The 14,249-nt window shown below is 42.2% G+C and overlaps 1 protein-coding gene across 10 annotated transcripts in view; it reads left to right on the top strand.

Annotated features, from left to right (window-relative positions):
• The window catches only part of TIAM1 (TIAM Rac1 associated GEF 1), a 504,950-nt gene that overhangs the window by 323,337 nt on the left and 167,364 nt on the right, over window positions 1-14,249 (top strand). The window contains exon 1 of one of the 10 annotated variants that reach the window (XM_019922345.3): window positions 2,014-2,279. The exons of the other annotated variants lie outside the window; for them this stretch is intronic. The gene's annotated coding sequence lies outside the window, so the exon portion shown is untranslated. Of the gene's footprint in view, window positions 1-2,013; window positions 2,280-14,249 lie in introns of those variants that run through there. 10 annotated transcript variants of the gene reach the window in all.

Here is a 14,249-nt window from a genome sequence, read left to right as displayed (position 1 = left end):
TGCTTGTTTTGCTATATATATTTAGGGCAGTGGGAGCAATTTAAAGAAATTCATGCTTTCTTTTCATGATCTGTTTTGACTGTGTTGGCCCTTTTTTCTTCCTTATAAAAAAGGTCCAAGAGTCCACTGGTTCCACTAACATTTTAATGTCTTGACAGCCTATCCCAAGTCATCACTTATCCACAGTTGTGAAAATAAGCTTAAATCCTACTCTTGAAGGCTCTCCTGATTTTTCTTTATATTCAGTCTTTTTTTCCTCCTCTCCAGCTAAGTAAAGATCAGTGTGATCCCCACCAGGCCACCACTTAAGCACTTTTAGATAAGAGACTTAATGTTCCTAGACTCAGTTTCCTCATCTGTAAAATGATCCTGATAATGATAATTTCCTTCTCCCAGGATTATTGGGAAGATTATGAGTTTACACATGTAGAATGCATAGCATAAATCCTCAATAAGCATTAATCAGTATTCCTAGTAGTGGTTGAATTGTTTGTATACCGTAAGGGAATTGCATTTTTTAAAAATAAATTTATTTATTTATTTATTTTTGGCTGCATTGGGTCCTTGTTGCTGCGCGCGGGCTTCTCATTGCAGTGACTTCTCTTGTTGCCGAGCGTGGGCTCTAGGTGTGCAGGCTTCAGCAGTTGCACACCTGCCTGCAAGTAGTTGTGGCGCACGGGCTTAGTTGCTCAGTAGTTGTGGCGCACGGGCTTAGTTGCTCAGCAACATGTGGAACCTTCCCGGACCAGGGCTCGAACCTGTGTGCCTGGCATTGGCAGGCGGATTCTTAACCACTGCGCCACCAGGGAAGCCCGAGGAATCTCATTTTATACTTCCTTTAGAACTTCTCAGAATCCATCCATTTGGGCTGCATTTACCAAGGAGATGAGCACTCTGGTGATGTTCTTGTTTTAAAAGCATCTGCCTATCAATTTTTTTAAAATGTACTCTATTTAACTCCTCATTTTTTTGGTATAAATTATTTTGCCCCCGCATGTCATAAATGACATTAAAAGAACAGTCTCTCTTTCCTCTCTTTGGATTGTGAACCAGCATTCTGTTCACTTACAAATGTTACAAATGTTGCAAGTGTTGATTTTTGGAACCCATATGGGAGTCTCCACAAAGACTCAGAATATCATTAAAACTCAAGTGCCAGGATCTGTTATTAAAGTAAATGTGGTAAAAAAAAAAATTCTCAGAGTTAAGTGACTTTCCTGGTGTTTTTCCCCCTCAGAAGTACTTTTTGTAGGTACTGTGTCAATCTTTAAGGAAAGGAGTTTATTGAATTTCCAGAGTTATCAACAATGCTCAAAGCAAATATTTCCCCCGAATCAATGTATTCAAATTCTTATAAATTTATTTATTTATTATTTCTTTTTGGCTGTGTTGGGTCTTCGTTGTGCACGGGCTTTCTCTAGATGTGGCGAGCAGGGGCTACTCTTTGTTGCTGTGTGCGGGCTTCTCATTGCGGTGGCTTCTCGTTGTGGAGCACAGGCTCTAGGCACGCGGGCTTCAGTAGTTGTGGCACGCAGGCTCAGTAGTTATGGCTCATAGGCTCTAGAGCGCAGGCTCAGTAGTTGTGGCGCACGGGCTTAGTTACTCCGTGACATGTGGAATCTTCCCGGACCAGGGCTCGAACCTGTGTCCCCTGCATTGACAGGCGGATTCTTAACCACTGCACCACCAGGGAAGTTGTCAAATTCTTAGAAGAGATAATTTATGCATGAAAATCTTGCTTCTCTACCACTCAGTGTATTGCCAGAAGATTTAAGTTAAAGCTCGTTGTAGCTTATAATATATAGGATGTACTCTATGCATATAAATATTATTTTTTGCTCCAGTAGCTGCTGTAATTTAAAGGTTGTGTGTGATGTGAATTTGAGAAGGTTGCTGAGCTCTCTCTCGTGGGGCAGCCCTACCTTCATTAAAATGCTTCCTGACACTCCTTTCTGTTCCATGCCCTGCCCTGTTCATTCCTTCCATCTACATAATGTTTTCATATTCTCTTTTCTTCCTTTCACTCTCTCTAGCTATAAAAACTTTCCCCTCGGAAGGAATGCAGTTACTAGTATCTGGCAGAATTCTATAGGAAAAGGCCATCTATCTAGCGTCCAATGGACCAACGTTGGAATTCCCACTCAGCTACTTCTAAGAATTTGGGCAACACCATTGACCTCTCTGAGCTTCAGTTTGTTGTCTGTAAAAGGGGCCTCCTATTATCTGTGGATTCAGTGAATGGTTCATACTGATAAGGCGCAAGTTTACTTCTCTGAAAGGTATGTGTTTCTCGAGAAATAATTAAAAATCAACATTTAACAGTGGATTTTTTGGTTATTATTCAGCTGGGTAGGGAATGTATTTTGTGAACGAGGGGAGTCTTCTTAGAACCCCTGAAATCTCTTTATTTCTGTTTTCCTACTGTTTGCAAGGGCTCTGACATTACATGCTGAGTGATAGGTGCTAATGATAACTTTTATTGATCCATCTTTTACGTTCCAAGTCAAGTATGTGCTTTTGCATATTATTACATTTAATTGTCACTGGTCATTTGGGGGTAGGATGGTGGTGGTACAGTGTTACTAGGAACAATCACTAGAACTGACTTCTTACCATTTACAGATGAGACATTGAAGTTTAGTGATGTTGAGAGACTCACCCCATAGTCTTCCTGGCCCTCGAGGCTAATTTCTCAGTCACTGTTCAATCCTCTCTTTCCCTGTGAAGAGGTAGACAGAGATAATTAGACTGCTGAGTCAAAAATGGGGTGTCCCATCCACCGCCCCCACCCCCCGCCCCCGTCTCCCCAGTCCAAGAACTGCCCTTTGTGCACTGCTACACTCCAACACGGAGGAAATGGACCTGTTCTGAAATTGACCCATAGACCCAGGTGTGGGAGGATGAGTCTTTTAAGAAATTACTAAGTTGACTCAAACATGATGATAAACCACCTCCCATGGCTGTTTGGGCCAAAATCTGTGTCCCAAGTTACCGGGAACCTTGGTGGACATTTTTGGAGTGATTTCACTTCCATGTTTAAAGCTTCTATCTTTCACTGGGTGGTGTCATTGAAGAGAAAACACTTTCTTAGTAATATCAGCTGTTCCCTAGGTGGGGTCCTTCCCCTTTTTAGAAAACTGGCAGCTCAATTCAGGGCCTCCTGTCTCGCTTTGGAGGATATTAATTCCCCAGAGTGAGCAATTTTTGACCCTGTTCCTCTCTGTGCACCAACAAAGCAGTGTCAGAAAACGTTTCGTGACAGTGAAGACGCTGGGCAAGGGAATCCAGGTTTTCCTCCTTGGTTCCAGCACCAGCGTAAGACGGTTCATGATTTACATATTGTGAGTCCTGCCAAGCCGATGCAGGTGTTGCTGACTTGTGAAGACATGTCGACTCTCCTTTCTCTAAAGAAAGGTTGAGATGCGGTCCTTTGTCATAGGGATCACGCTGTGCCAGTCACCGAGCTACACGTCAGTGTCTAAAAATACAGATTACACTGTGCTGTAGAAGTAAACATTTTGCCGTACTGCCTTGAATAGGTTTTCTTTCAATGAATTTCGTCCTCCTTCCTGCTCACATCCCACGTTGCTGGGTAGCCCTTCCTTTAGGGTTGCTGGCTGTGATGATGAGATCATCTTAGTTGGCTTTGCCTTTTTGGTGTCAGTAAATTGTTAGGAGAGAACACAGTCGCTGGGAGTTTCCACGTGGGAGTGGTTAACTTCTACTTCTGAAAGGTAGCTAGTAAGGCTGGGTTTTCAGGAATCCAGTATGTCTCAGTTGTAAGTCTGTGAAATTAAGTTCACTTCCATGATGGTAAATTTCGAAGGATTTTTTTGGAGCTGGTAGCTCCAAAAGAAGCTCCCCAGAAGATTCTCACCGAAGTTCTTTAACCCAAGGCAGTTTTTTGTCTAGATAGGCTGACCCCTTTAACATACAACCCCAGATTTCAGTGGCTTCGTATACTCGGAGGTTTATGATGGCCCTCGTCAATCTATTGCAGGTTCTCTTTCTTCACAAGGTCATCCAGGGACCCAAGGCTGCTCCACCTGCTTGGCTTCTGGCTTCTCTGCATTTGATGTGTAGGGAAGAGAAGAGGCACCACCCGGAGGGTCTCAGGGGAGGTGTCAGGGCTAGATTCTGGAAGTGGCCAACATTATATGAGTTTGTATTCCATTGGCTGTGACACAGGCACGTGGCCCCCGCATAGGTTTTTTTGTCTGGGCTGGGAAGCTACATTTCCTCACTTCCCAGGTGAAAAAGGAATAAATTTAACGTCACAATTTCATGTTATAAACTTAATCTTAAGCGTTTCTGAAGGTGAGGTGTGTCTCTTAGGAAGACCTTGACAGGGGATTGACTTGGTAGCTCGTTATTTGATCTGAATTCCGGATTTATTTTTACCTTAGGTGTTCATGAGCTTCCCGCGAATGGGGAAGAAGGGAATTCTTTTTTTTTTTTAAGTGCTGCACTGGGGACTTTGCTTTTTTGCCTGATGATGTATTTATAACCTGTGTAAAGATCCAAAATTAACGTCTGGTCATGCATGATGCATTCTAGTTATAATCAGATTTGGGTTTTTCAGATGGTTCCTCTGTGGATCTGTGCTAACTTCAGAGATTATTCCCTGATGTCTGTCTTTGTACCTCACCTTGCCCTGAGTTTCAGGGTTAGAAGGCCACGTCATCGAGTTTCCTCGTTTGAGCAGCAGCTCTCTTGACTTTCAGGAGGATCCCAGCCAGACTTTCCTATCCAGGAGTGTGGAATTCCAGCCGTGTGATTTTTTTCCACCTAAGACATGTTTTCCCCTATAAATTCCAAAGCTTTTCATCTTTAATAATAATTTTGGAAGCATTTAAAACATTTCATACTTTCTCAGTCATCTTCAACAGAGTATGTGGAGCATAATTTAATCTGTAGTCAGTTTTTTCTTTCTTTCTTTTTTTTTTCTGTCCAGCTGAGATTTGGTCAAGTAGAAGTTATTGAGGTTGGAAGGCCCAGAAAGGCTGAGGCCATGAAGCTAATTGCACTGTTCTTCTCATGTTGCTTCATTTCCTCCTGTCACATCTGGTGTGGTATTCTGTCCCTTCTTCCTCCTTCCCATCAGCCACTGGTCCCTTGAACTCTCTGCCTTTGGTTTACTGTTGGCTGTCACACCAGATAACTCAGTGTGTTAAATCAAGAATCAATAGGTTCTAAATGAGGACTTACAACAGAGAGACTCCCGCTACTGACAGAGTCAAGTTCACACTCCTCATCTCGTGGTCTACAGCCTTTGGCAGCTGGTTAGTCTGGTCCTGGCTGGTTGCACAAATTGCAGCCACCCCACGCTCATCACACACACACTGCACCCTCTTTCTGAGCCACACCAAGTTATAATCCTCATAAACCATATCATTGTAATAAATATCAATGAATGTTAATTGAGTATTTACTATGTGCCAGGGTCTTTTGTAGAATATATTGAAGCATGAAACCTTCCCAGAGACCAAGACATTTAGACTATATTGAATGTAGATCAAATTCTCAAATATTTAAAATAGTTAAATATTGTGTTATTAATATATACTATTACATATCACATATTTATAATTTAATAATTAAGTATAGATTAAATGTTACCTATATAGGTGCGTGTGGCATACATTAAAGCGTTTAACCGTATCAAGGACGGGCTGGGTAATGTTATTCTGTCCCTTTTACAAACGGAGAAAGGAAATGCAGAGGTTACATAACTTACCCAAGGTCACACGGCTAGGGGGCGCCAGAGCAACCCATTGTGTAGTGCTGACTGCCTGAAGTAGCTAGACTCCCATGGGTGAATTTTCCTCCCCAGCCCTTTATTCTACTTGGGGGAGCCCCTTATTTCTATGCTCAAAATTCAGTGGAGACTCAACATCTTCCTGTAACTTGCCCCTCTTCTCATGCTGTCTCTTTCCTGAACAGAAGCAAATCTGTGCTCAGAAATGAGATCATTACACATTCCATCTATCTGCAAGCCCCCGTTTCTGCTAGACTGGAGCTCCTCGAGGACAGGGCCAGGGCTGGGGAGGCCTTTGTTCAATGCTGGTGGAATTGATCAGCATGAGAGATTATCATGCCAGCTTCCCATTTTCCAGATGACAAAACCGAGGCTCAGTGTGGTTGCATCGCAGAGCTGTCTGGGAGGATCTGGGACTAGTACCGTTGTGTTCCGAGTCTGCGGCAATTGGACTTTGAAAGCAGAACACTCGGCAGTTATTTTGGTCTGGTTCCTTAGTTCCTGGCAGTGTTCTGGCTGGCGGGAGGTGTTCCTGAGTGTACCATGCGCTTAACATGCACTTGGAGTGATAACAACAGTTGTAGGAGTGGCTTGGCATGAAAAGACAGAGCAGGGCCCTGAGTTTACACCAACCTGCTGACTGAGGGTTCAGATATTCTGGTGAGGACAGAAGGGCACATGAACATGTGTGGCTAAAGGGATTTTGTTTGATTTTTTCCTAAGGTGAAACTAGCGAATTTTATACATCCTTTCATTCCTCCTCATATGTAATGTAGCAAATCACTTGCTAAATTATGTCTCCTTGTACAAATGATCCATAACTGTTCTGTCCCTGTGTATGTAACTTAGAATAAACAAACAATCAGACTTCAAATTTTGTTTTTAATTTGAGATTGTCACAAACTTTGGGAAAAGTTGGCACTATCGTATAAAGAATGTTGTTTTCTCTCAGTCATTTGGGAGTACATTGCTATTACCCCCAGGCATGAGTGTTTTTTTTCCTATAAGCAAGGGCACTCTACTACACAACCACCCTACAGGGCTCAAAATCATGAAATGAGCTGATACATTACCGTCAGCTCCACATCACACCCTCTTCCACTCTTGTCATTTGTCCCCAGTGCCATTTCAAGTAACAGGTGTTTCCAGTTAGCAGCATGTGATGCCTTGAGTTGTCATGTGTCTTCAGATGCCTTCAGTCGGGAACAGCTCCCCCATCTTGGTGCTCATGACTTTGACTCTGTTGAAGAGCCCAGGCCAGTTATTTTGTTGCACGTCCGTCAGTTTGGCTTTGCTTGAGGCTTTCTCGAGATCAGATCCACATTCCACACCATTGGCAGACACACTAAATGGTGATGGTGTGTCCTTCCCACTGTGTCTTCCCTGGGAACTCCCAACGTGGACCCACCCCATTTCGGATGATAGTCACTCACCGTAGTCTCTTGGTTAAGATGGCATCTGCCAGCCTTCCCTGCTAGGAAGTTATTCTTTTCCCCTTTGTTAGTAAACTTTTTTTTTTTTTTCTGCGGTACGCGGGCCTCTCACTGTTGCGGACTCTCCCGCTGCAGAGCACAGGCTCCAGACGCCCAGGCTTAGCGGCTATGGCTCACGGGCCCAGCCGCTCCGTGGCATGTGGGATCTTCCCGGACCGGGGCACGAACCCGTGTCCCCTGCATTGGCAGGCGGACTCTCAACCACTGCGCCACCAGGGAAGCCCAGTAAACGTTTTATAGAGAGACTTTGAAACGGTGTCGAACCCCTATTTCTCAACAAACTTCGAGTTTACTTATTTATAGCTATATGGACTCATGGTTTCCTATTTTAGTCAATGGTTATACTGTGTTAGTGGTAGTATTTATTTTGATAACTCAGGTCCTCCCTGATTGGACCTGTGGGGGTCCCTTCAGGAGGGCTCCTCTGTGCTCTTCTGTCCAGCATTCCTCACTCTGGCTGGACTCTGATTAACCCTGGATCCTTCCCTTTGTGGGTGCCACCCCTACCCTGCTTGGGCTCTGGCACGCCTGTGCCAGGCCACTCCTGTGAGTGGATACCCTCCCCACTGTAGTTTTTAAAAAACTCATGTTTTTTTTTAAAAATGCATACTTCTGGAGAGGGTGTGGAGAAAAGGGAACCCTCCTACACTGTTGGTGGGAATGTAAATTGGTACAGCCACTATGGAGAACAGTATGGAGGTTCCTCAAATACCTAAAAATAGAGTTGCCAGATGATCCAGCAATCCCACTCCTGGGCATATACCCAGACAAAACTATAATTCAAAAAGATACATGCACCCCTATGTTCATAGCAGCACTATTCACAATAGCCAAGGCATGGAAATGATCTAAATGCCCATCAACAGATGAATGGATAAAGAAGATGTGGTAATATACATACATATATATATATATATATATATATATATATACACACACACACACATAGATATACAATGGAATATTAGTCATTAAGAAGAATGAAATAATGCCATCTGCAGCAACGTGGATGGACCTAGAGATTATCATACTAATTGTAGTAAGTCAGAAAGAGAAAGACATATATGATACTGCTTATATATGGAATCTAAAAAAAGGGTACAAATGAACTTACCTACAAAACAGAAACAGACTCACAGACATAGAGAATAGACTTGTGATTGCCAAGGGGGTGGGGATTAGGGATGGATTGGGAGTTTGGGGTTAGCAGGTGCAAACTATTATGTAGAGGATGGATAAACAACAAGGTCCTGCTGTACAACACAGGGAACTATATTCGATATTCTGTGATAAACCATAATGGAAAAGAATATGAAAAAGACTGTATATGTATATATGTATAACTGAGTCACTCTGCTTTACAGCAGAAATTAACGCAACATTGTAAATCAACTATACTTCAATAAAATTTAAAAGAAAGTATATTTCACATTATCTTGGGGTCAGTATACTATAGACATATTAATGAAGGTTTTAAGATTGCCAATAAACACTTGAAAGAATGCTCAACATCATTAATCATTAGAGAAATGCAAATCAAAACTACAATGAGATATCATCTCACACCGGTCAGAATGGCCATCATGAAAAAATCTACAAACAATGCTGGAGAGGGTGTGGAGAAAAGGGAACACTCTCGCACTGCTGGTGGGAATGTGAATTCGTACAGCCACTATGGAGGACAGTATGGAGGTTCCTCAAAAAGCTACAAATAGAACTACCATAGAACCCAGCAATCCCACTACTGGGCATATACCCTGAGAAAACCATAATTCAAAAAGAGTCATGTACCAAAATGTTCATTGCAGCTCTATTTACAATAGGCAGGACATGGAAACATCCTAAGTGTCCATCATCGGATGAATGGATAAAGAAGATGTGGCACATATATACGATGGAATATTACTCAGTCATAAAAACAAACAAAATTGAGTTATTTGTAGTGAGGTGGATGGACCTAGAGTCTGTCATACAGAGTGAAGTACGTCAGAAAGAGAAAGACAAATGCAGTATGCTAACACATATATATGGAATCTAAAAAAAAAAATGTCATGAAGAACCTAGGGGTAAGACGGGAATAAAGACACAGACCTACTAGAGAATGGACTTCAGGATATGGGGAGGGGGAAGGGTAAGCTGGGACAAAGTGAGAGAGTGGCATGGACATATATACACTACCAAATGTAAAACCGGTAGCTAGTGGGAAGCAGCCACATAGCACAGGGAGAGCAGCTCAGTGCTTTGTGACTGCCTAGAGGGTGGGAGGGAGGGAGATGCAAGAGGGTCGGTATATGGGAATATATGTATATGTATGGCTGATTCACTTCGTTATACAGCAGAAACTAACACACCATTGTAAAGCAATTATACTCCAATAAAGATGTTTAAAAAAAAATGAAGGTTTTAGGGGAGAACTGGTTTTGTTCCTCAACTGAAAAAACCCCAACGAAGCCTGTTTAGAATTTGTAGCCGGTATGGAGGGGAGCTTCTGTGCTCCAGGCACATTTTTTTTTTTTTTTTGCGGTATGCGGGCCTCTCATCGTTGTGGCCCCTCCCGCTGCGGAGCACAGGCTCCGGACGCGCAGGCTCAGCGGCCATGGCTCACGGGGCCCAGCCACTCCGCGGCATGTGGGATCCCCCCGGACCGGGGCACGAACCCGTGTCCCCTGCATCGGCAGGCGGACTCTCAACCACCAGGCGCCACCAGGGAAGCCCCCAGGGAAGCCCCCAGGCACATTCTTAAACAAATTACTAAAAGACTTAGGAGAAGTTCAGTCATGTTAAAAACCCAAGGTTTGAAATTGCTGTCATCACTTTCTTCTCCACAACTGGGTTGTGGAGAAAAAAAGATTTGCAAGGTGATAGAAGGGCATCTGCTCAAGGAGAGTTGGGTTGGGAGGAAGGGCGGCTCACAGGAACCTGCGAGGATTACTTTTTAACTGTTCCCCGTGGTTCTGGAAGGGAGGGGAAAAGGTGAGAACCACTTTTATTTATTTATTTATTTATTTTTAATTGTCTGTGCTCATCTCTCCTTCCTCCCCTTTCCTCTTCTTTCCCGTCCTTATCCATGCTGCCCAATCTTGTGCCCCAAACACTCATTCATCACCACTTACATCTCTATATGACTAACTCAGATTTGCCGCTCTCAAAATCATCAACTACAATTCTTGGCCCCAAATTTAATTTTTAAAAATTGTTTATAGATAGATTTTTTTTTAAAGAAAGATTTTAGTGAAACAGTGATCATAGTGAACATGTTCAGTGGCACATCCTTGTTAAGAAAAAAAATATAAAATGTATACTGTTGGGACTTCCCTGGCGGTCCAGTGGTTAAGACTCCCTGCTCCCAATGCACGGGGCAAGGGTTGGATCCCTGGTCTGGGAACTGAGATCTGGCATGCCACGTGGCCAAAAAAATAAATAAAGGAAAACCCTTCTCAACAACTGATCAGTCTATTAGAAGAAACATTAAGAGGGAAAAAGAAAACTGTATTTAAAAATAAATAATTAAAAAAATAAAATTTATACTATTTACTTTATAAATATGTCTTCTCTGCCCCCTTCTCTCTCTCCCTCCCCCTCCCTCCCTCCCTCCCTCTCTCTCTCTGTCTCTCTCTGTCTCTTTCTCTCTCTCTCTCTCTCTCTCTCTCTCTCTCTCTCTCTCTCTCTCTCTCTCTCTCTCTCTCTCGCCAGGCAGTTTCTTTTTTTTCTTTTTTTTTTTTTTACATCTTTATTGGAGTATAATTGCTTTACAATGGTGTGTTAGTTTCTGCTTTATAACAAAGTGAATCAGTTATACATATACATATGTTCCCACATCTGTTCCCTCTTGCGTCTCCCTCCCTCCAACCCTCCGTATCCCACCCCTCTAGGTGGTCACAAAGCACCGAGCTGATCTCCCTGTGCTATGCAGCTGCTTCCCACTAGCTATCTACCTTACGTTTGGTAGTGTATATATGTCCATGCCTCTCTCTCGCTTTGTCACAGCTTACCCTTCCCCCTCCCCATATCCTCAAGTCCATTCTCTAGTAGGTCTGTGTCTTTATTCCTGTCTTACCCCTAGGTTCTTCATGACATTTTTTAAGATTGGGATTTAGTCGGTATATACCTGATTCCTTTTGGACCCTAAGCTTCCAAGATTTCCTTTCTTTTTTCCCGTCCTCTCTGTTTTTCTTCACTCCACAGGCTGCTGTTATTTCTGTGGTTGCTGTTTTTCATTTTTCATACCTCTGGTACCAACTTAGGAAACCTTTAGGTTGGCTTGGAGTTTCTGAGGAAATTGAAAAAAAGGACCTTTTCTTTGCTTTAGGAGTAAATAGAATATATGAATGTATCTGTAGCTTTCACAGCCAAATAGAGGCCAAAACTCTCAGGAACCCCACCAAGTGAGTGTCTTACATTTTATTGCTTTTGGTGAGCCATACCTTGGGATAGAGTTTCATACATATTCACGATATCATTTGCTTTTGGCTTTATCTTAGTCATTCTTCCCCAAAGAGTGTTTTTTTTTAAGGTCTTTTTTGTTTTAACAATTATAAATCATTTTGATGCTGATAACTGGGAAGGCAGTGCCATGCTGCTCTATAATCCAGAAGTTACTTAAAATTGACTGTGGATAGTATTGGGGGAGAGTTTTGCAAGATATTTGACATCTCAACTATATGTTGAATAACACTGTTTTTATTCTCTGAGTCTTATATCCCACCTGGATAGCAGGGGCAGGTCAACGGCATATGTCTGGCATACTTTGATGAACTTACCTAGAGGATAATTCCTATCTGAGCTTCCTCTTTATGCTTCTCAGTTCTAACTGTGTCCTGATTTAATGCCCTTGTCTGTATTCCATAGTTATAAGGGTTGTATAATAAGAGTCTAGAGAAGAATAAGAAATGCAACCCAGGGTTTTTATTGTATAGTTTTAAATTCCACTCTATTAATCTAGCTCTTGAGGCCCTGTAGGAACAGGCCACTCGTCTCCAGGCCTGGGCTTGTGGGGTCAGAGTTGATGGGCCACCTCGACCTCTTCCCAACCTTAAGCACTAAGCACCGTGTCTCAGCTGTAATAGCTGTTGTTTACGCTTGATAACAAAAAGTGATCACGTCATGTAATCGCACTCTGTAGAGGAACTCTGCCCTAAAATTCACAATTCAGATCTGACCTTTCTGTCTCTTCCATCCGTAACTGGGGGTTTCTACTCAAACATATGAGTCATATTTTTGGTGCTGGCTTTTCTGAGTCAGTTTAACAGCCAACACATTTTATTCTTGGCACCTCCTACCATGAGATAGCAGGTATTTGGGTTTTATCCCTCAAAACTGTGACCTTTTAAACCTAAATAGTATATCTATATTTTATTTTTAGTTTATTTATATTTAGTAAGTCTGATTTGCTTTGTGCATTCCTGAAAAGTCCTGGGGCAAAAAATAAATAACGTTTTGCCATTGGCAATATTCTTTCCAAGACACTGAAATTTTTGTCTCTGGTTATCTTCAATCAGCATGGTTACTTATATTTAGAAGATGCATGTGCTGTGACTTTAATTTGGGTAGCAATAATCTTTTCAAAAAGCTTGCAAAGGCATACAAGAGCGAGAGGATGGGTGTATCATTTTACAAGGCGGTGGTCTTTTGGGTTGTCACTTCTCATCTTTATGCTTCATCATTGAAGAGGGATACCAGATACCCCTAGTGACTATTGTTATGTGCCGTGCCTTACTACTCCATTTGAAGGCTTCATGTGTTTTGTTTTCACTGTAATCAGTAAGGAAAAAGATTTCATACGTTCAGGCACTGATTTCACTAATTTTATTTTTCTTACTTGCTTTTTTGGGAAAGCTTCTAATTGTGGTGCAAGAGCCTGGAGATTATGGTTACTAATCAATATTTAGATGTAATGAAAGATTGCATATCCCCCCCCCCCCCCCACCCAGGGTATCATTTATGGTGTCATGTCTTATGTTTAAGTCTTTAAGCCATTTTGAGTGTATTTTTGTGTATGGTGTGAGGGAGTGTTCTAACTTCATTGATTTACATGTGGCTGTCCAGCTTTCCCAACACCACTTGCCAAAGAGACTGTCTTTTCTCCATTGTGTATTCTTGCTTCCTTTGTTGAAGATTATTTGACTGTAGATTGTGGGTTTATTTCTGGGCTCTCTATTCCATTGATCCATATTTCTGTTTTTGTGCCAATACCGTGCTGTTTTGATTACTGTAGCTTTGTAGTATAGTCTGAAGTCTGTCCTCCAGGATATCATTTATTGATTACTTCCATGGCTCAGACAGTGGCCTGGGTGATTTCCAATGGATTGTCCTGTTTACCCATATTATTCTCATTCTACCAGTGAGGAAACCGAGTCTTCATGATGTGAAGTAACGGTCCCGGTGATTTGGGTATTAAGTAGCTTCAAAATTTCCACCCAGTTCTGTCTGTCTCCACCATCCATCCTCTGAGCACTAATCTCTTAGTCCTGACCACTTGATGGCTAGTGACATAATGAAATGCAGCTGAGTTTGAGATGACTGTGGTCTGGGAACAGCCCTTATTTTGGCTGATGCTGTTGGGTGTCTTTCACAGTTGCTCAAGCCCTGTTCATTATCTGTTTCAGATTTCATTTTGAGATTAATTAATTAACCCTTAAGGGCTTTTCCCATTGTGTCAAGTTCAATAAAAAGAAGCTGACAAACTCCCATTAGAAATTGAACATATGTAACAAACAAACAGCACAAGCCTCAACAAGAACTAACAGTTGGCAGGGTTAGTGTTTGCTCCACTGAAGCCTGGGCCAATGTCAGCAGTTAATTGCATTCTCAGAAATATCATGGAAGCAGGGGAGGGTGGTGGGGTAGTCACATGGCCAGGTTTACTCCTGGAAAGCCAGGGCTGTGTTTTCCTTCATTCTGAAAGGCATGGAGAAGATTTAGTTTTGATTACATCCCAGAGGGAGATATCGAGGTCTTTCTGAGAATTAAATATGCATAACGTATTACAAGTTAATTTT

Source organism: Tursiops truncatus, chromosome 4 (genome assembly GCF_011762595.2).
Source record: "Tursiops truncatus isolate mTurTru1 chromosome 4, mTurTru1.mat.Y, whole genome shotgun sequence".
Classification (NCBI taxonomy): domain Eukaryota; kingdom Metazoa; phylum Chordata; class Mammalia; order Artiodactyla; family Delphinidae; genus Tursiops; species Tursiops truncatus.
Note: the sequence above shows the minus strand (reverse complement) of the source record. Positions and strands in the feature narration are given on the sequence as shown.